This window comes from Macrobrachium nipponense, chromosome 23 (genome assembly GCF_015104395.2).
Source record: "Macrobrachium nipponense isolate FS-2020 chromosome 23, ASM1510439v2, whole genome shotgun sequence".
Taxonomy (NCBI): Eukaryota; Metazoa; Arthropoda; class Malacostraca; order Decapoda; family Palaemonidae; genus Macrobrachium; species Macrobrachium nipponense.
The window spans coordinates 27,076,672-27,098,912 of NC_061090.1; the positions used below are offsets into that span (position 1 = coordinate 27,076,672).

The window sequence follows — 22,241 nt, forward strand, 5'->3', positions numbered from 1 at the left end:
TGAGCGAAGAAGAGCTGCGATTCGGGAAGAAAGTAGATTGAATGGCAAAAGAAAATCTGAATATCCGAAGGTTCAAACTTGGAAAACCAAAATCAGTCTTTAAATTGAATTGTCATTTTGTATGATATTTGCGTCACTGTAATCATTAACCATGGTCAGGGATGCGGTGTTTTCACAAGAAATATAATTTACTTTGTTGCCTTAAACGCATCATATAACCCATTGTTGCTTGCTAAGATCTATCGTGAGTTTCAGTGATTTTTTTTAAGATGACAGGGGCCTTTCACTTGTATCCGAGTTTGGTACAGACCTGAATTCTTTTAAAATCCCATGACAGGCTTTTTTTCTTCGCATTCATTTTTTGTAACAATAATCGACAAATCTTGCCAAGTCAGCGACGGCCACTGACATAGAAAATCGTATCTGAATATTATTACGAAGAGCAAAAACCTCGAAACCTCACTGTCATGGTACTGATAGTTTTATGACAGCGAATTGATGTTCCGAATATTATATGCAAGAAAGTTTCCTGGGTGAATGCTTTGGAATGATCGTATGAAGGCCAGTGGTGAAGGAAACAGCTGTCAGTGTCTGTGGCCTTTTGTTTTCGTTTTGTGATTATGTCTCTTTCTGCAGAAGAGAAATAGTATTTACACAACAAACCTAAAACCTCGCGTTCCTTAAAGTTAATGATATATATATATATATATAATATATATATATATATATATATATATATATATATATATATATATATATATATATATATATATGTGTGTGTGTGTGTGTGTGTTTGTGTGTGTGAGAGAGAGAGAGAGAGAGAGAGAGAGATTGGGTTAGTTAAAACTAATGAAGTTCAGCGTTTTATGGCTTTGTTGTGCCAGAATATAGTGCAAAAGTGCAGGCATATGCAGCTGGGCAGCAGTACGGCACAGTAAGCCTTGAATATGATCAGATTAATAGTACACGAAGATAAAATCCTCAGTTGAGAATAATGATCCCAGATAAGTGAAGGGAGGAGAGACTGAAAGTGAAATAATTTCCCTTCAACTGCTTTTTTCTTCCCGAGATCCAGAGAAAGCTATTGATTCAGGTAACATTGCTTCCTGAGGCAACTCCTTCAGTTCACTAGCTGCAAGGATAGATAAATCGCTGAAGCACTTCATTTTTCCAAAGGGTATTTCCGTCTTAATACGAACAGTAAGAACTCGACCTTGTAATAGTTATAAATTCAAGGAATGCGCTAATCTTATGGAACCTAATATCTGTTCAAGCTTAAAAAGATTAGTCATAACTAATCTTTTTCGAAGCGGATATTAATAGATTCCTGAGGACTACTTTTAAGAAAAAAATAAATTGCTCATAAATTAAATGAATTGCTAAGATAAGCAGCCAAACTTCTGTGGAGACTCGAACCAATCAATTGCTCAAATTCACCGAGATTGGTTAAATACATGTCAATAGCAAAATTATCTTTTGGAAGGCCAAGTGGTTAAGAAGTATTTAGTGAGAACAAACTATTAAAAAAGTTATTATAAATGTTTGTTAGAAAAGTTAACGCGAGTAGTATATGAATCATTTGCGCATGAAATCTTGAAGATGTTTTTTCTCCTAGAGCCACTACTCATTTTTAAAATTTTGGTTGGAGCCACCCGTTCCTAATTGGAAGCATTTTTTGGTTTTTTCCTAGAACCTACACTAATTTTTCTCATTTTGGTTGGAGCCACCCGTTCTTAATTGGAAACATTTTTTGTTTTTTCCTGGAATCCCCACTAATTATTCTCATTTTGGTTGGAGCCACCCCTTCTTAATTGGAAACATTATTTGTTTTTTTCCTGGAAACCCGACTAATTTTTCTCATTTTGGTTGGAGCCACCCGTTCTTAATTGGAAACATTTTTTGGTTTTTCCTGGAACACCCACCAATTTTTCCCATTTTGGTTGGAGCCACCTGTTCGTAATTGGAAACATTGTTTTGGTTTTTTCCTGGAACACCCACTAATTTTTCTCATTTTGGTTAGAGCCACCTGTTCGTAATTGGAAACATTTTTTTGGTTTTTTCCTGGAATCCCCACTAATTATTCTCATTTTGGTTGGAGCCACCCGTTATTATTTGGAAACATTTTGGGTTTTTCCTGGAACACCCACTAATTTTCATCATTTTGGTTGGAGCCACCCGTTATTATTTGGAAACATTTTGGGTTTTTCCTGGAACACCCACTAATTTTCATCATTTTGGTTGGAGCCACCCGTTCTTAATAGGAAACATTTTTTGGTTTTTCCTGGAACCACCACTAATTTTTCCCATTTTGGTTGGAGCCACCCGTTCTTAACTGGAAGCATTTTTGGCAACACAAAAATATATGAAGCCTCCGTTACATGTGGGAACTAAATAAATATTGGTTTAAAATATCTATCATTGGTAATTGCGTGTTGGGAAAAGTATTCTCGTACCCACTTCTTACTAATGGAAGCTATTTTTATTTTATGTATATTTTTATCTTTTACTTAACCTCCAGTTATTAGTGAAGACGAATTAATTGTAGAAACGTCTTGTAGTTATTTAAAAAAGTTGCTCGTTGTTAATAGTATTTAAAAAAATTTTTAAATCTGTCCCATACTGCTTGCCTCTAACGTTGCGGTTTGTTGGAAGTTTCAACAAGGTATTTTGTCTTTTATTGATCTTGTTACTTTGGGCCGCAATACATTGCACGACCAACCATAACCGAGATAAAATTGTTCTTATATTGTCAATAATTTATGACCGCTTCCTTGGTCTTGGGGTTGCATGACAGATTATTGTCTGTATAGTCCATCAAAAGAAGTTTATTAAACTTCCATTTACATAAGAATATTTGAAAGGCTCTCTCTCTCTCTCTCTCTCTCTCTCTCTCTCTCTCTCTCTCTCTCTCTCTCTCTCTCTCTCTCTCTCTCTCTCTCTCTTGAAAACTTTGTCGTCATTAGATACTTTGTGAATATATTGATCATTCAAGAAAATTTCCAATAATTAAGTAAGGTACACGTTAGTGATAATGTTTATCACATTATTGCAAATTTTGTTTGTTTATGTGTGTGTTGTGGTGGGTGAGTATAGTGAGGTTGACAGTAATACTGGTAGATAACTGAAGTGGTAGGTTGAAAGGGAGATAGCTAAAAGACGCGTTGAATTGTAGGTAAATCCTTTTACAGGAACTGTAAACTGACCGTAAAACCTGTGAGCGGTAGGGTATATTAGTTTAGTATTTAGCTACAGAGGAGGTTATAGTGACACCTGTGTATCCCTGCAGCGCGGAAACGGTGCAGGTAATGGCAGGTATATTGCAAGGTGCAAGAGATCACCTGTATCACCTGTCACGCATTTCACGTCCAATATTGTTGAAAATAACGTTCCCTTCGATCAGGTGTTTGCATATGGATAATCTCACCACCTACGGAAGGTTGCTTTACGCAAATTAATGAGACTGCAAGGCTATTACATATTTTGTATAATACTGATATTAATAACTAACTATTGTTTCATTAGGTAATATATGCGGTTGATGAATGATATAGTCATTGGTGGGAGAGGAAAAAAAAATAAACATAAACACATCAGTGAATGAATAGAGGGAGAGGAAAATTGCCGGAGAAATTCTGACTCCGTGTATTATCGGGAACACAAACCGAATGTGGTTGTACCGACTTGGCGAAGGAGAGGAGAAGTGAATTTGTAAGACGAAAATAGGACTGAAAATTGAGGTACTTTACCTTTACCTGTATTTCATTTGGTCTAAAACTGACACTAGATTAATTAAGAATGTCTGTGTGAGTTGACGTAAGGCGTCTTGATGTGCTGTTACGGTACTGAAGAAAATAACCGGAGGGATTCTGGCTAGAAGCGTGAACTCGCATCCTCGATCGATTTCAGAGGATTTCCGCTCGGCTCCAGACGTAATGTCGCGTTTTCTATGGCCAGCTTCGTGCTTTGTTTTTATCCCTAAGATCCTCTTATTTAAAGCATTGTTGGTCACATAACAGCCCTCCATCACGTTAAACTTCGTTGTATGTCGCAGGGTTGCTCTTGCAAACCTTGAAAGTGCAATGAAAAACCCGACAGAGTGTCTCCCTCGGCAGGAGCTGCGGTGTCCGAGTGGTTAAGGAGATGGACTTGAAATCCATTGGGCTCTGCCCGCACAGGTTCGAATCCTGTCCGCAGCGGTGGAAATTTTTTTTCGTATACTTGAGTTTTGTACACTTATTATACTGTTGTTGTGTGATGTAGCCAGTTTAGAGTTGTAAATAGGAAAATAATGTGACAGGTTTGGAGGTGTGACGTTCTAGAATCGTAGGAGGAGTTGATTGGTAGTGTTGTGTTTTATTTATTTATTTTCAGTTTTATTCCTTTTGTTGACAAAATTTTAATGTGTGCTAGTTTGTTAGGCGCTTAATGGTAATTTTGATTGATTTTATTTCTTTTTTTCGCTTTTCCAAGTTGATTTCATATTCGGTTACTAATCTGCTGATAACTTAAAGGCTTCGAGAGAGAGAGAGAGAGAGAGAGAGAGAGAGAGACGAACAACTGCAATTAATACGATCCCACCCACAACTAAAATCTCAAATGCATAGCTCATTAAAACCCTTTTATTTTCCCATCATTTATCCCATTCCCCTCTTTGGCTGCCGTTCTCTTATCATCCTTCCCCCCCCCACTCCCCATCCCTTCCCGCCCCTCCCTCCCTCCTCCCGGCCCCATTCCGTGTTTGCTGTGCCGCACCTCATAAAAATCATAAAAGAACCATCCGCTGTGACTCGATTGTGAGATGGGCAACACCAGTGGGAGCCATCTCGCCAATCACGGCCTTATTCCACGTGTGAATAGAGGCGGGTTTAGCCGGACCACCGAGTAGGAGTGATGTGTTCCTCCGTCCCCCGCTCTCTCTACCCCAGGGCTACCTCTTGGGGGTGATGTCGTTGACGGGGATATAAATGATTGTGGGTGTACTTATAGGCTGAAAAATAAATCACATAATCGTCTCATTCTTGGGCCAGCTCTCTCTCTCTCTCTCTCTCTCTCTCTCTCTCTCTCAATAGAACTTGGCAGTAGATGGCGTTTTAATTTGTTTTTGTTAGTATCGAAGAAAATCGTGCACCAACTTTGCATACCTGGAAGAAGTCCTCTGCAATTCACATAGAATACCTAAAAATCGTTTCTTCAATTCACTTAAAGTAATTTATGTAGCAGCCATTTCAGTGACTAAACTAAGTAAGAAGCTAGTTACAAAATTTCCCAAGACAATGAGTATAAGAGATTAACGTTTATTTTAATATATAATTTTTTAATATGATTTGCATTATGTGGCACCAACGATACTTGTTTTTGAGCATCGGCAACTAATTTGTAATTACGATATCTGATTCGGGAATTCAGTGTAGCTGTTCATTACAATATGTAAACAATGATTTTGTAAGTAGGCTTGAGCAACAAGTTGAGTAAGGTTGCTTTAAATAGTTGCTGCCCGACCATCCTTCCAAAACATCAAGAATGTTAATTTGATTTTTCTTATGCTAATTACGTTATGCATCTATGGACAGGCACTCCCAAGTTGATGCATATGTGCCTCCTCATTTTACAAAAACAACCTGGCTCCTATACAATCTTATGATTTAATTTTAATTTTGTGTTGTAAGCTGTCGTCACGTTAACAGTGATTAAAAAAAAACACTTTCAACTTTGTTTTCTATTCCGTCATATTTATTCGTCTACTTTTCCTCTCACATGTCTTTCTTTACAGCCGGATTTCCCTTTAGAGCCCTCTTGGCTTTATATAGTTGGTTGACTTTGCCCATATATAGGGTTTTCGTCATGTTTTATTCTATTGACTTTTGTTTGTTTTGCCGTTTTGCCCCTTTGCACCCACTTACGTTTCGCGGCTGTTGATATCGGCTTAGACATCGTTTTGTACAATAAATCTGAAGCCTATTACCATTATTAGCATCTTTGTAATTCACCACGCCTTCATCAGAGGAATATTACCCTTGCTTCTATCCGGTAACATCGTGACCTGTTTCATGGAAAGTCTATATTGTCTTATCAGGCAACCTTACATGTATGGAGCGATCTTTACCAATACATTTTTTGTTTATCACGGGAATGAACATTACTTCTCTCCAATGCTGTAAGGAAATATTGATAAACTAAGACACTTGGGATCGTTCAACTATGGCAGTATTCCTCTCGCGAAGAAGAGGGTAATACCATTAGGTACAAGTATAATGGCTACATTGTTTACAAAAGGCAATGTCCGCACACCCCAAAATTCAATACTGGGAACCGTATTTTGGAACCGCTTGAGATAATTGTGAAAATGAATGCGGAATAATTCACGGCGGAAGAATATAAACCATAGGCAGACGGTATCAGATTTGATCGAAACCATCGCGTTTTAAGGAACTCGTGTCATTTCCTATTTATTTTCATCTAATGTTATTTAACACAATGTAGTGGAATTCTTTCTCGTCATAAGTTGGGATTTTGGAGGTACTCTTTGAATGCCACGCCTTTAAAACCAAATTTCTTACCGCGTGTGATATATAATATATATATATATATATATATATATATATATATATATATATATATATATATATATATATATATAGTGTGTATATGCTTCTATTTTTAATAGTATATGAAAACCCATTCCACTGAAACGTATACAGCCACGACAATCAATTTAAACAAGGTGTAAATATTGTCACGGTAAAACGACAGATCTCCCTGTAAAGTGGATTAAGAACCATGAACAATTAATGGAATTGAACTAGCAGCCACTAGTCCGTTTGAAAAAACCAGAAATACCTAAGTTTTTATATAAAAAAAGTTAGTATTTTGTCAAAATTGAATACGTTTGCTAACATATTTATCAGAAAAGCAACAGGTTATCTGTAGAATACACTCGGAAAATGATTGCTAAGTATTTATGTGCCTTGGAGTCAGAAAGGAAAAGGTTACATGCAGCGGAAAGGGTTTTTTTTATGACAGAAATATAGTAACCCACGTGTGGTTTTTTTTTCTTCTTCTTCGTTCGTATACAACAATTACCCGGAGGTTCACGCTTTCAAGTTTGTCTTCCTTTACCGCATTCAGTCAGTTACATTTTTTTTACTCAGACAACGCTGAACGATGGTGTTTGCGTGGTTTATACTCGTACTCCTCAGTTTAGGTTCTACCTTCTTAAGGAAACCATGACCTTAATGACTGAATTGGGTCCTTAATTGCGGATACTGATGCCGTCGCATAAGACGAGGCATCTAGTATGTCATTGTTGGTGGAACACCTATGTGAATTGTTCTGAAGCTATCATGACTCAGGGTATAAGAGTCATTAGAACGAAAGGAGAACGCTCATGATTTTCTCAAATTCATTTTCAAGTCCTTTTTTGAGGAATACCAAATCCGGTGGTGTAAAAGGTGAGAGGAGATAAACCAAATCCGGTGGTCCCTCCGTAAAGAGAGGAGGTAGTACCGAAAATCGGTGTAAAGAGAGAGGAGTACCAAATCCGGTGGTGTAAAGAGAGAGGAGTACCAAATCCGGTGGTGTAAAGAAAGAGGAGTACCAAATCCGGTGGTGTAAAGAGAGAGGAATGAATACCAATCCAGTGGTGTAAAGAGAGGAATACCAAATCTGGTGTTGTAAAGAGAAAGATCTATTTCACCGGTAGGATTGCTCGAGATATCAGTATATAAAAAAAGAAGGTACGATATTTTGCCGTGAAATGTTGATCTTTCTTGCCAAGCGAACGTAATTACAAATATATTTAAAGATGCACGCAAGAGTTATAACTTGTTTTATGAGGTTTAACCAATTGAGCTTCGTATTTTTTTTTTCAACATCTTTCTGAGCATCGCATTTTTATGTATTAATATTTTATTTTATTTTATTTTTTATTTTATTTTATTTTATTTTATTTTATTTTGCTCGATACAAAATGTTTTGATACCAACCTCCCATACAAAGAGATTTGGGAGAACAACCCAGCTTTTGTATATTTGTACATGCACGTTTGCGAAGCTTGTGTTTATATATAAAGCGCTTATTTATATTCCGCTCTAACCCTTTTTAGCCGGCTGATCCAGACGAAGTTGTCCCTTTTATGCGGAGGCCGGCGGCTCCCATTGTTTCGCAAATGTGTATAATTGAGACCGTTTGTTATACAGGATAGTTTTGTCATTCCCCTCCCCCCCCCCTCCCCTTCCCCGCCGCGGGATATGCTGCTCACGTCCTGGCTCTAATGTAATGGATCAGTGTTGTTGAAGTTCGGGCCGTGTAGGATGGACCTCTTTTAGTTTTATTTGTTTAATTTTTTTTTTTATGTTTCTGAAGAGATCGTTATGTACGCTAGGTATTATGTTAATTACAGCTTATGGTAATGTATATTTAATTCTTAGGAATTTGTCATCACTTTAGGTTGAAGTTTCCATCACAACTTTTTTATTTTGCTGTTTCGTTTTGGTTGTTAAAAATTTACGAATTACTTTAATCTCTAGAGGGTCTTGGAGGAAGGAAGCTTCTGTGTTTTGTGGGTCCTGTGTCTCCCCCTTTTCCTTGGGATTCTGGGTCTGTCATTGTCGTTGAGACTAGCCCCAATGTATCCTTAAGCCCCTCTTCCTTTATTTCAATATTTATTTATTCCTTAGCGGTCTTGGCAAGGTTAGAGAATTTACGTACGCCCTTACAATAATGATAATAATAATAATAATAATAGTAATAATAATAATAATAATAATAATAATAATAATAATAAAAATGTCGCCTGTCCAGCCCAGAATGGTGGAAAGAGGCGAAGTGAAATTAGTGCTACTGGAAACATGATGTTTAACTCAGTGTTTTAATTGTATGTGTGTGTATATATATATATGTAACATATGTACACGTGTGCCTATAATCAGCTTGACGTTTAAACTTGCCGTCTTACAGCCATGGACCTACCCCTTTTACCAATAGCCCTCTGTAAGTAAATATGCGGAGTTTCGAAAGATAAGTAACGTCGCGTCGCTAAGAACAGCACGTGAAATCTCTCATGGGTGAGGGTATGGTTACGCCATAGTAGTACACAGAAAGGAAGTGGTATATACGACTGTGCCTTGTGCTCGGCATTGAAGCACTCGACTCATAATAAAGAGGGTTCAAAAGGGTAATTAGCAGGTATTTTACATACTTTCATCCCGTGGATTATGAACGTGTTTTTTTTATTTATTCCGGTTGAATCTGGAAAGTAGTTTAATCGTATCCATTCGATGGTTACTATGTTTTATTATTTTTAGTGTAGCTGAATGTTAGGTGGTAGTTACGTTAGTATGGCTGACCTCGTTAAGGTATTATAACGGGTCAGATATGACCTTTTTGATATTTCCTTAGCTGGTTGAGATAGAAAACCATCAAGATTCATCCAAAGTGGTTGAATTGAGCCTCGGGAAAATTCTGTATACTAGTTTGAGTCATTTGAAGTTTTAGTAGATTGATAAAGGAAGTTTTCTCATTCCTTCCTAGAAACTTCTGTTCATTTTACTGTACTACCTATTATCCATTGGTTGCTTTATATGGAGTCCACTATAGTGTTCCATATACAGTACTGAGAATGGCAAGTCACTAGTGGGTACCTTAGGGCAGACAGACTCCATATTCAGTACTATGGACGGTCTACAAAGGTGCGAAATGGCGGAGTGTCAACCATTTTGTTTATTGAGAGCCTTAGTTGTAAGCTTTTTTTTGCGATGTTCATTACTTTTGAACTTTTTTTTGACGAGATTAGGAAGATGTAATCAATTTTACTCAGCCAGATTTTGAAGCATATTCTTGACAGTAAACTGTGGTAAGTTTCTCTCTCTCTCTCTCTCTCTCTCTCTCTCTCTCTCTCTCTCTCTCTCTCTCTCTCTCTCTCTCTCTTTCTCTCTAGCGTTTTATCAGTGTCATAGGTATTATTTATTTGCATTATAGAGGCCCAAGAAATATTTTCATCGGTATCGAATAAACAAAAATGTCTTAAAGCTTTCAAATAGGTCGGATTTCCAATTGACAGAGGATGTTAGCCATTGTGATTCTGAATATTTTTAGGAAGCAGGTGAACGAAAGTATTGCATTACATTTTTTGTTACAGCTTCAAGGAAAAAAAAAAAAACCTCTCCGCCATCGGAAATGAAGCCATGCTGTTAAGATTCGTTACGCCGTAATATTGTAGCACGTTATAATGATGTCCGTCACAGGTTCGAAGGTTACTTTTTTCCCATTTCAATCTCTCTCTCTCTCTCTCTCTCTCTCTCTCTCTCTCTCTCTCTCTCTCTCTTAGGAAAGTTTATTTTACATTGGTTGGCACATGAAGGTTTACCCCTCATTTGTCATCGGATTGGTGTTTCTCTCTCTCTCTCTCTCTCTCTCTCTCTCTCTCTCTCTCTCTCTCTATTTACCCTGGGTCAGGTCACGTCAGGTTAGGTCAGATGAATATGTGTTAGGAACCCTCCTCTTCTAAATGATATCGATTTTTCTTTCGTGAAAATTCGGACTCACTATGTCGTGTGGGTACGAAGTATATAGTTTTACCAGATTGCAATAATTTTTGTTTGACGCTGCATTAATAATAGCATCTACTTTAAATATGACAGGCGTTCTGCTCACAGTTATTTTACCGGTTATCATTTTTTCCACCTGGAAAAGGTCTGTTACTAAAACTCATTTTTGCTTCTGTCAACCACTTTTTTTAAATTATTAATCAGATTACTACTACTACTACTACTACTACTACTACTACTACTACTACTACTACTACTGCCGCCGCCGCCATTGTTGTATGACAGCTCTCCAACCCCCCCGAGTGTGGAAGATTTTCCTGTCTTTAAAGCAGAGCAGGCTTTAAAAAAATGAACGTTTCCCGCACCCCAGCACCCGAGCTGTCAGCAAGGAAACATGTTTTTGCAATGTGCGTGACGTGTAAACAACTCGTAGTATTAATGGAAGTTAACTCTCGTTTTTTGGCTCGTAAGTCTCGTTGTATCCCTTTGCCAACCCCACCGGGAATGAAGGGTGATAATGTGGGAGTCTAATGTGGTCAAGGACTTTGAGCATATGAAAGAGTAAATTTATTGCGATCTTAAATGTTAAAGCAAAGTTTGATTAATGTGAGCACGTTTAGTTTGTAACAGTGTTTTATAAGTGGCTGTAATAATAGTGTTAATAGTAGTAACAGAAGTAATAGCTGTAGTTTTAATGCTCTTATATTAGATGTGATCTTACAACCTAATATAATGTGTTTTATTAGAGTATCCTTCGTAACGTGTCATTGAAATATGGTGCATATTCTTAACATCTCGTGATTCTTTATTAATGTAGTTTTATAGTTTTATAATATCCTTAGGAATCTGCCATTTACTATTAACAAATTGACTAAAATTTCTCTAGTCATCACGAACGTTTTCTACGAAAGCGAACGATGGTTGGAGAGATGACATTCGTCCGTCGATTCGTTCGTTCGTGTGTACGTCAGTAACGTCATCGCCGTCCTTGGGGTCCCCCCCACCAGCCATCAGCACCCGTGCCCCCGTCCCGGTGCTCTCGTGTAATCGGAACGTAGGGTGTGAGTTCGTTCGTGCCTCGTTGCATCTTCTCGTGGTGCCATCTGTTGCTGTAGAATGTCACTACGCCTCTCCATTTCCACGCAGACATATTTTCTTTTCGCTGGGTGTTTTTTCTTTTATGAGAAGCCTCTTGTTTTTTTCACGAGTTTATTATAATGTTAAAAGTACGCCCTTATAACTGTGTATGTCGTTACTTCGGGCTACTGTAATCGTATTTATTATCAAGTAGACAGACTTCTTGGAGCTTACGCTGCTCATGATCTTTGCATTGTATACCGGAGGTGACTGACTTTTGTCTGTGTAAGTAAGTCCCTTCTTTCTGTGTCTTCTATCCATCGCAATCATTGGGCATTCATCGCCTTCCTCTCCACGGACCACCTTGATGATGGCATACATTATCGTTCCTCGTTAAGCCGAAAATTTATAGGCACGCTGTGGACAGGATTCGAACCTGTGCGGGCAGTGCCCAATGGATTTCGAGTCCATCTCCTTAACCACTCGGACACCACAGCTTGTTGTACGAGAGCCGGCACAGCTGACGGGTTAACCTAATCTAACCTCCGCGGAAAACCCCTAAATTGGATTGCCACCCGTATCATCGCATTGTGGCCCCCCTCCCCCCTCCGACATTCCCGCTGGAAGGACTGAAGGACGGATGGACGCACGACGACTCTGGAACGTTCCAGGCGAAGGTGCTTTTTGTTGTCATGGCCTGGTATCGCCTCCTCCCCCCTCTCCTGGAAAATCAATACCTCTCTCTCTCTCTCTCTCTCTCTCTCTCTCTCTCTCTCTCTCTCCTGATGCGTCGTAATGTGCCGCTTCGCGCACGTTCATGCGTAAGGGTGTTTAAAAGAAAAACGTACGTTCGTTTACGTTCTACCTGTCAACAGGCGTACGTGCAAATACGGGCGTGCATGCCTTTGTTCAAACACGCGTACCTACGCAAAAGCAGGTATTCTCACCTGTGTTACACTTACCCCTTTGCGTGCATGCATGCAGGCTTAAGCGTATGTTTGCTTCATTTATGCACTAACTTCTACGCATGCATGCATATATATATACACACAAGCGTATGTTAGCCTCCTGTGTATAAGCCTTCCTAATACGCATGCATTTATACATACAAGCGCATGGTAGCTTTCTGTGTAGACGCACCTTAATGTATGCATACACACATAAGCATATGTTTGCTTCTTGTGTACACTTACTTTTACGCATACACGCACACACAAAAGTATGTTAGCTTCCTGTGTTACACTTACATACTGCATGCATACACTCAAGAGTATGTTAACGTCATGTGTACACTCTCTTCTTCTACATGCACACACATATAAATGCGAGTATGTTAGCTTCTTGTATATACTTCCTTTTGCGCATGCAAGCAAACACACAAGCTTACATGCACCTGTTTGCTCATGTGACAAGTATACCAGTGCGTGTTCATTCTGATCAAGGCTTTAATTGACCAACCACTTGAAGTGTTGTCAATGCGTCGAAAATCGATATTCATGTCAGTCTTCATTACTGCATTCAGAGAAATGTTCATGATTACGGTTGGCACATTTAATTGGGTTTTCATGCGTTCGTTTTCAATCTAAGTTTCGTTTTCACTCACATTTTTCCTCAATTATTTTTGCATGCTTTGAATATCTAAATAAGCGTGAGGAAATCCGAGATATATCTGTATTATTGTTATCAGCAGTACACGCTCACTCTTATGGAATTAAGATAATAGAACTTTATATTATTATTATTATTATTATTATTATTATTATTGTTGTTGTTGTTGTTGTTGTTGCTTTTTGTGCTGCTGTTGTTGTATATAGTGTGCCGTTAAGCTGATAATACAATGCTTGCTCGTAAAAATGAGAAATATTAAGTCAAGAAAAGTAGAATAAAATACAGAGGGAAATAAAAAAAAAGAGAAAAAATGATAAAACCTTCCCTCTTTTACTCTGCTTCTGTAGGAATCCTTAGATGAAGCCTTTCAGGGCTTTCTTTCCCTCCATCTTCACTCCATGACATTACCCCATCTTGTGTTCTTTTGGGGGGATGGGGGATGGGGAAGGGGTGTGCTCTCAGTGTCCCCAAGGTCTTAACTAAACACTGAATCTTTCACGTCCATGACCATTACTTTTTTTTTTTTTTTGGGGGGGGGGGTCGTTGCCTACAGTGTGCCGTCTGCAGCTGACTCAGCACCGTATTTCCATTGTCTGTGCCTTCAGTGTCCCCCGTCTTACATAACACTGTATCTTTCACTCCATGACATACCCCGTCTTTTGTTTTTGGGGCAGGGGGAGGGGGCGTTGCGTACAGTGTGCCGTCTGCAGCTGACTTAACACCGTATTTCCATTGTCTTTATAGTGTCCCTTCGACCCTATATATAGCTGCATTGCTTTCTGTCTGTTACTTTTTATCCGTTCCATCGTCGCTTCTCAAATATAGCTGTCTAACTTCTCTAGCTTTCCCTTCATCCAATTATCAATTTTTATGTGTAAACTACATTTACTTTATTCTAATAATCTCCACCCTTAAAGGGGCGGTGTCTCGTTCTGTGTATTCTTATTTGTCTTATTTGTGTAAACTCAAGTTCTTTCTCGTCTGCTGAAACTTTAAACGTCTTCGGCCGCGTTTGTTTTTAAGTACTGACCGGAGTGGTCTATCTTTCAAGCAGATGGAGTCTTGTGCGTGTGTATGTAAATATTATACTACACATGAAATTAGCTTAGATTTGAAGTTTATTACCTTAAGGTCACTGGTATATTGTGCTCTGTTGAGAGGCCATTGTTTCTTCGTTCCACTTTTCTTACTTCTTGAAGACAACTATACCTGGTTCACTTAGGGTAGATTCTTGGATGAGCCCTATACTTACAAGACGTTTGTTTGGCGGCCGCTGATTGGCTGGTACCGGGAGGTAGGCAGTTCCCAGCCAATCAGCGGCCGCCATACCAACGTCTTGTATAGGCATAAGGCTCACCCAAGAATCTACCTTGAGTGAACCAGCTATAGTAGTACAATTATCCGATGTACTCGTAGATGTCAATACTCTTTGTTGGTACATTTTTGTTGTCATGCTCTCCTGGAAGCAACTGTATGACCGCTGGCGTGACATTGTGTTAACGGAAGAGAGTCTCTGTATTTGCAAAGATTATAGTGTGCAGCGACCAAGGAAATTTATGTATGTAAAATCGTCAAATAATAAAGAAGTATTTTGCAGCACAGTTAAGCAAGGGAACTCGAACCAGAGACTCTGCCATCCATGTTACGGAGGCTATAGGATTTTAGGAATTTGGCAAATAAAATTAATAACCAGCGAAAGGCCGCTTGGTATGAACTAAATACTGCAGGTAAAGGCACAGATATTGAATTCTGCTTGCAAACACTTTCACCAGTTTCTGCATTTTCTCTTCGCTATCCGTAAACGGTTCTGTATCATTTGCAAGCATCAAGCTTACGCGAAACACTTTAAATAAGGTGGAATGATGAGGATATTCCGTAACGATTTTCAGTTCTTTAGCTTCATCATCATCTAAGGTGAAGCTTCGTTATTATAGAAGGAAAGCATTGTGTACTACTGGAATGTTATTCTCTGTAAAGGCATTCTGCAAAAGGAATCCATTTTACCCAAAGCATTCATGTAACGTAATAAAGACTTGTCATTTATCGAGGCATGTTACTACAAAAACCATGTATTCCACGAAAGTGTTTTATCTCTGGAAATGTTACACCGTGGGGAAGCGTTTTGCCCGTAGATGGATGCTAAAAAAAACCAAAGATTATTATTAGCTGTCAAAAGAATCTTACGGAGAGCACATGTTGCCCATGACAATACACTCTGTCATCCGTATATGAAGAAAGGGTTCTGCCATCTGATCTCTGACATTCTCATGTCATGTTATACAGTTTGAGAGGGCAATAGTCACCCTCTCATTGTATGTTTATTTACTTTTGGCCTGTTCTCTCTCTCTCCTGTCATACCAGAAGTAACCCACAATAACTCGCTAAAAGCCAGGCACCTGATGTACTGCTTATGTCAGTACCATAGAGGCATTATTATTATTATTATTATTACTATTACTACTGGGCTACACTACTCTACTACTACTACTACTACTACTACTAACTAACTACTAATAACAATAATAATAATAATAATAATATAATAATAATAAATAATAATTAATAATACCATGCACTTACCGTTCCTTTTCTTGCTCTGTTCAGCGACTGAATATCTGGTGTGTGTAAAAGAGAGAGAGAGAGAGAGAGAGAGGTGTATTTTTCAGTTTTTTTTTCATTGTTGGAACTACTTGAAATAAAGTCTGTACAGCTTTTGATTAGCGATAATCACGTTATGCTTTATATTCACGGTTTTTTTTTATACATCTTTTTTTTTTTTGCCCTGATAGATCTATTTCCAGAACTAATTAAAACAATAGCCATCACATCAGGGCATAAAAAGAGGAACACTAAATTTTATTTCGGGGATGGGATGGGGAGGGGGGGGGAAACATTTTCCTGTAATTAATAACAGCGCTTGCAAGCGGAAGGATTGCATTTATGTGCGCTCATGCCAAATTAATTTGTTTATCTCGAACATAATGGACAGATTACGCCTATTATTAGGATGCTGATTTTTTCCCCTTTTTTTGGTCGGGGTTGGGGCGGTGGGAGTGGAGGGCGATGGCTTTTAATTCCATGTTCCTGAAGGTTATTGTACGTTTATTTGCTTTATTTAATTGGTATAGTCTGCATCGTGATTTTTATGAGGAACAAGTGTTTATAATTTTTATTATGTTAGTGGGATTGGATGTTTCCAGTATCCTGTATATAAAATGTATTGTGTTATATATGTGTCTGTGTACGTTTGTGTATCTATATCTAAGTGTGTGATATATATATATATATATATATATAATATATATATATATATATATATATATATATATCTATATATATATATATATATATATGACTACTTTTTCTACTGAGTACCAACGATGGATGAGAGGTAATAGACTCCGTGCCATCCAGTCCCGGGCCAACTTCTCCTTAGATTCGGGATATTGCTAGTTTTGACGGGTTACCCTTGGGAACACCAGTCGTTTAATGGTTGTTAGTAAAGGGTTGAGTAGTTCTTACCTTGTAGTTATTTTTAGAGATTTTTAGTTGAGTAAAACGATTCATTTTTTAATGAGTTTTTGTAACAGTAAAATGGTTAGGTCACAACACACTCAAGATTAGTAAGTGAGGTATTTGCCAGTATTTCTGTAATGGTATACTGATTTTCTGTGCACAAAATGCTTGTAGGAAATTTTACGGGATTTGCTAAAGTAATCAGTTCTTTTTGTGTTATTTTTCAGTGCATTGTTATGTTGGTCTCCTTGGAACCTGGATCTAAATAGGCCAGTCATTTATATTAAGTAAAGCTTCATACTTAAATAGTCGTCACACATTACTGTTATTGATATGCTTCCTTATGAAGCGAATCCATTGACTGCACGTGTAAACGTTTCACGAACAAACTCGTGAACAGAAAGTAAAGAAAGGAAAAGTGTGAATATTTTGGAAATGTATATTATAGTAATCATTTGGCGGAATAAATGCTGTCGTAAGTTGAATGGATATCCCAAAGTTCGCATGTAAAGGGGATTTTAGTGGGATTTTAGTGAGCGACGATTTGGCTCTTATACCATTAGACACACATGCCGACTCATCTTGAGCGTTCAGTGAAATGGATTGAGTATATCATCCTTTTAGCTGTTCATGCAATCTACCATGAAGTGCAGGAAATTGTGGAAATCTGAATTGTTTATCTGTCCCGTTTTCTCAGCACTGGGTATTGAATTTTAAAGCTCCATTGCCTATTGGTTTTGTATCTTCGAGATGAAAGTAACATACTCGAAGTCGTTTATACTTCTATACAATATATATATATATATATATATATATATATATATATATATATATATATATATATATATATATTATATATATATATATATATATATATATATATATATATATATATATATAATATATATATTTGACTGGTAAAAATTTTCTGTTGCAACAGAATTCCATCTAATAAAAGGAGCCCATAAAAACACAAAAATATAGAGAGAAAAATACTATATTCCAGAGACTGCTGTCTCCCTCTTCATCTACCTGAAGAGGGAGACAGCAGTCTCTGAAATATAGTATTTTTCTCTCAATATTTTGGTGTTTTTTATGGGCTCCTTTTATTATATATATATAAATATATATGTGTGTGTGTGTGTGTGTGTGTAGAGTACTTGTTTATATACACAAATATATATTCATATAAATATATATGTAGAGCCAGAGTTCCATTCCATTTATCATCTGGTCTTTCATGATGGACGTTTAACCAATTAGAATTTAGTGTTGCTAAAATTGTCTCATTAAAAGGATAATTCGCAGTTTATATTATGAATGGGTATTAAGCCGTAGATCCAAGACTATTCCCTCGACGGTCTCAAATACCTGTGACCTCAGAAGCTCATTAAGAGAAAAGTCGAGTTCCCCAGGTAAAGAAGGGAGGGACGCTCGGGTCATCGAAGTCCTTCACGCATCCAAGCAAAAATTTGTCTCGCAACGCCCTCCCTCCCTCCTCCCCTCTCTCCTTACCTATACCCTTCATCCCCGCCCACCCACAAACTCCCACGCCCCTCCCATCATTCAAACCCATTCCAGACCCGAAACCAAGGAAGGACCTCCTGGGCGCCCTGTCTCTTGGGTGGTCTCCGTGGTGGGTCTCCGGATAGACGGGAGATATACGTAGGTCTGGGCGAGAGGGTCCTTCTGGACATGGTCGGGGGGGGGGGGGGGGGGGTGGGGGGGGGGGGGTCCTTGCTCGGAGGTGATTCGGGATGGGGCTTCGATAAGGTAATGTCTTGGAATAATGGGATGGTAAGGTGTCAGGGCGAAACTGCAACGAGAGGCGATGACAACGGAAGGGGTAAGGTAAGAAAAAGGTCAGGGGGCAGGGATGTAAGACAACGGAGGAGGAGCCGGGGTTTGTGGGGTGTATCCTCAATGCCCTCTTCATATACCCCATTCTTTGTTTTGTGAGATTTACCGAGGTGGTGTTGATAATTGGGTACTTTCATTTCTTTGTGTTGTGTGAGAGAGGTGGAGGAGAGGGCATGTCGCTGGCGGTGGGTCAGAAAATGGGGGAGGGTTTTGCATTTTGGAAGTTTAAAAAAAAAAATCCGCAACCATTTTTTCTACAAAGGATCCCATTATTTTTATATAGCTTTTTATGATGGCTGAATGACGTTGGGGATTTTCCTTTGGAATACAGTGTTCATTAGGAATAATAATAATAATAATAATAATAATAATAATAATAATAATAATAATAATAATAATAATATTTCAAGGCCAGTACTTGTAAGAGGTAAAACTGTTATATAAACGATTTTGATAATATCTGTTTGCCGAAGTATGTACATTGGCCAGTTGTTGGCCAGTATTGACGTGAGGAGAAACGAGTCAAGGAAAATTGAGAAGGCTCAATATATTATAATACTAATAATAATTATAATACGTGCTTCAAAGGTTAGTTTAGCTTCTTAACAGTAACGAAGGAAGCAGCAATGCCCAATCCTCCCCAAAATTTTATGAGGAAGGAATTAAATGCCTTAGTTTTTTTTTCTATTATCCTCTCAAGTACGAGAATATAGGCCAATATATGCGTAACAGACTTGCTGCAGACCCAATGGGTCACATCGAGACCCGGGACTCGATCTAGAACCCAGCTCAGCGTGAGCGTACCCATTTGCTTACTCAGAGCTGTTACCAGTGTGTGAAATTTGTAATAGCGGCGGGGAAGTGATCCGTAGAAAATGATTTCGTCTCGGTAAGGTACAAATTCGGCCGGGAGTGACTCTTCAAATTCATGCTGTTGAATATCGACTGATCAGTTCCATGAGAAGCTTGCGGTTTTGTAGTTAATGTGGTACATTGACGAATGAATGAATGGCGCCATTGAGTACTGCCGCTCTTGGTGTGCGCGCAACTCGATTTACTTTGGAAGATTGCGTGGCTTGTATAAGAGATCTGACCTTAGAGTTTGATCAGCGCTTCGTTGACTAACCAGTTATAAAACTGAGACAAAAACATTTGCCTACTTACAGTCAGTGTTCCTTGTGTCATCTCTAGTGGATGCGAGATTCTAGGATGATTTTTTTCTCTCTCTCTCCTAGGGGAGGACGATCGCTTTTATTCCATTTCTCTGAACTTTACTGTAGAGTTCTCTTTTTTTATTAAAATAATCTTTATAATTTATATTGTTATCGATTTATTAAGCATATTACATTTCTTAATGAAACGGGATGCTTTCCATTTTGATTTATAAAACATGCATGGGTACTTAATCAGGGACGACCGTAAACTCTCTCTCTCTCTCTCTCTCTCTCTCTCTCTCTCTCTCTCTCTCTCTTATGATCTGGATATCGAATCAGCGACAAGAATTATGACGAAGACACATAAAAATTAATTGGCTGATTCCCCCGAATCTCTGAGGGAGTTGCAAAGGACCATGACTCCCAAATCTGGACGTTGATCTAGAAGAAGGAGAAGGCATTCGCCTTGATACCCATACCCGTGTTTATCATGATGACGATCTATCTCTCTGCCAGAGGAAACATTCATCCCTCTTCAGCACCCTGATTTTTTTTATAAGATGCTAATTAAGGTGTTGATTCAAAGGAAAGTAGAACAACTTAATTTTTCGTTATATTTGATGTGTCTTTTATTTAGGTTTCGCGCGGTATTGACCGAAATAAGTAGTGTTGAAATTTTTCCAGAACGTTTTGGCATCGCATAGACACCAGAAAATTTTGTGTGTGCGTGTGTGAGAGAGAGAGAGAGTATCGTGATCAGAATGTGAAATTCCCGAGGAAACGTTCATTCTTCTCAGGTACTTTGAATTTTAAAAATATTTTAATTAAGATTTGCTTTGAAAGAATCTTTACTTTAAATTTATGTTTAATCCGTTATTCATTCAGATTTCACAGTGTTGACGATATAAGTAGCTATATATTATATATATATATATATATATATATATATATTTTTTATATAATATTATATATATATATATATATAATGTTATATATATATATATATATATATAAATAATATTATATAATTTTTTTTTCTGCTGTAATTTCTGTACATCGAATAGATAATAGAGACTTTTATATCTCTGAGAGAGAGAGAGAGAGAGAGAGAGAGAGAGAGAGAGAGAGAGAGAGAGAGCCAATCGCGATCGGAATGTGAAATTCCAGAAAATTTTTCTGTCCTCATAAATTTCAGAAGGCGAACGTCCAAAAATATGTCGAACAAAAGAGTCGAACGAAAAGTAATGGAAAATAAATTAATAGCCAACGAGAGGAGTGACTGCGTATATATACTACTACTACTAAGAAGAGGCTCCCTTCATCCCCCCGTCCCCAACAGATTAGGTTAGGGTCATGTTTCCGGCCTTATGAATGGGGATTTTCACCCTTGTGGGATGAAATCTCTGCCGCCCACGGCGCTAAGCTAGACGCTGGTCTCCAATATGTCCCTTTACTTTTAATTCCTGACAAATATTGAGCTCTATTTTCAAGATTTTTTTTATATTAATGTAACCTCGGTACCAACTTTACATTAAACTCCATATCCTCAGCAAGTGAGAAGCGTCATCTGTGACTTTTGTTATTCTGAATAAAATATGGTCATTGGCAACTCTGGCGGCTCCCCCCTAACTAGCAATTTCTTCTATCAAATCAGGTAATCGCACGGAAATATCCTTATCTTCACGCACTGCCAAACAAGGGATGGTGAAGAATGAGAGAAGAACGGCAGTGAGAGAAGTCTCTCTCTCTCTCTCTCTCTCTCTCTCTCTCTCTCTCTCATATATATATATTGTTACGATCTGCTTCTAATACTCTTCAGTTATTAGATAGGGAAACGTAAATATTTTGCTTACCCAAGGCAATTATTCAAACACCGTTAAAAATTAATATAATTATTATTATTTAATAATTAATTTAACATTACCGAAACCCAATAAACATTTACAGTAGAGAAATCACGGGATGTAATAAACTGAGTATTAACACTCTTTACACAAAGAAATACATAATATGTCAATAAACTCATTATAGCGAAAAAATACTAGAATAACTCGTACTCACTTAATACAGAGAAAACACTTCAGATGGCTAAGTCACGTACATAGAAGAATAATACAAGAGAATCAATACTTTACCCATATTAATAATATGACTTTGCACTCTTTCGTATATTAGTTAGTATATTCCACTTATTGTCACTACAATTCCAGGAGACACACTGATACGTACGAAACTAAGTAGCCAAGTAAAACTTTTGAAAGGATCAAAACAACAGAACTTTACACTTCATAGAAAACCAAGGAGGATAAATACAAAAACATCACACTTCCTGATCCAACCTACGCCGCCATCTATTGGTTGATCATCGCATCTCAAGCAAAAACAAATACAAATAAATAAAGTTGTAACATACCTCCCTCCTTAAAATCATCATTATAACCAATGAGGATAAACAAAAATTACAATTCATAATATACCAAGG

At 37.9% G+C, this 22,241-nt stretch overlaps 1 long non-coding RNA gene and 2 other non-coding genes across 3 annotated transcripts in view; 2 read left to right on the plus strand and 1 right to left on the minus strand.

Annotated features, from left to right (window-relative positions):
• The window catches only part of LOC135196352 (uncharacterized), a 676,510-nt gene that overhangs the window by 43,419 nt on the left and 610,850 nt on the right, over nt 1-22,241 (plus strand). The gene's annotated exons all lie outside the window — the stretch shown is intronic.
• On the plus strand, nt 4,115-4,196 carry Trnas-uga (transfer RNA serine (anticodon UGA)). The gene has a single exon. It is a non-coding gene; the product is annotated as a tRNA-Ser (tRNA).
• Nucleotides 12,037-12,118, minus strand: Trnas-cga (transfer RNA serine (anticodon CGA)). The gene has a single exon. It is a non-coding gene; the product is annotated as a tRNA-Ser (tRNA).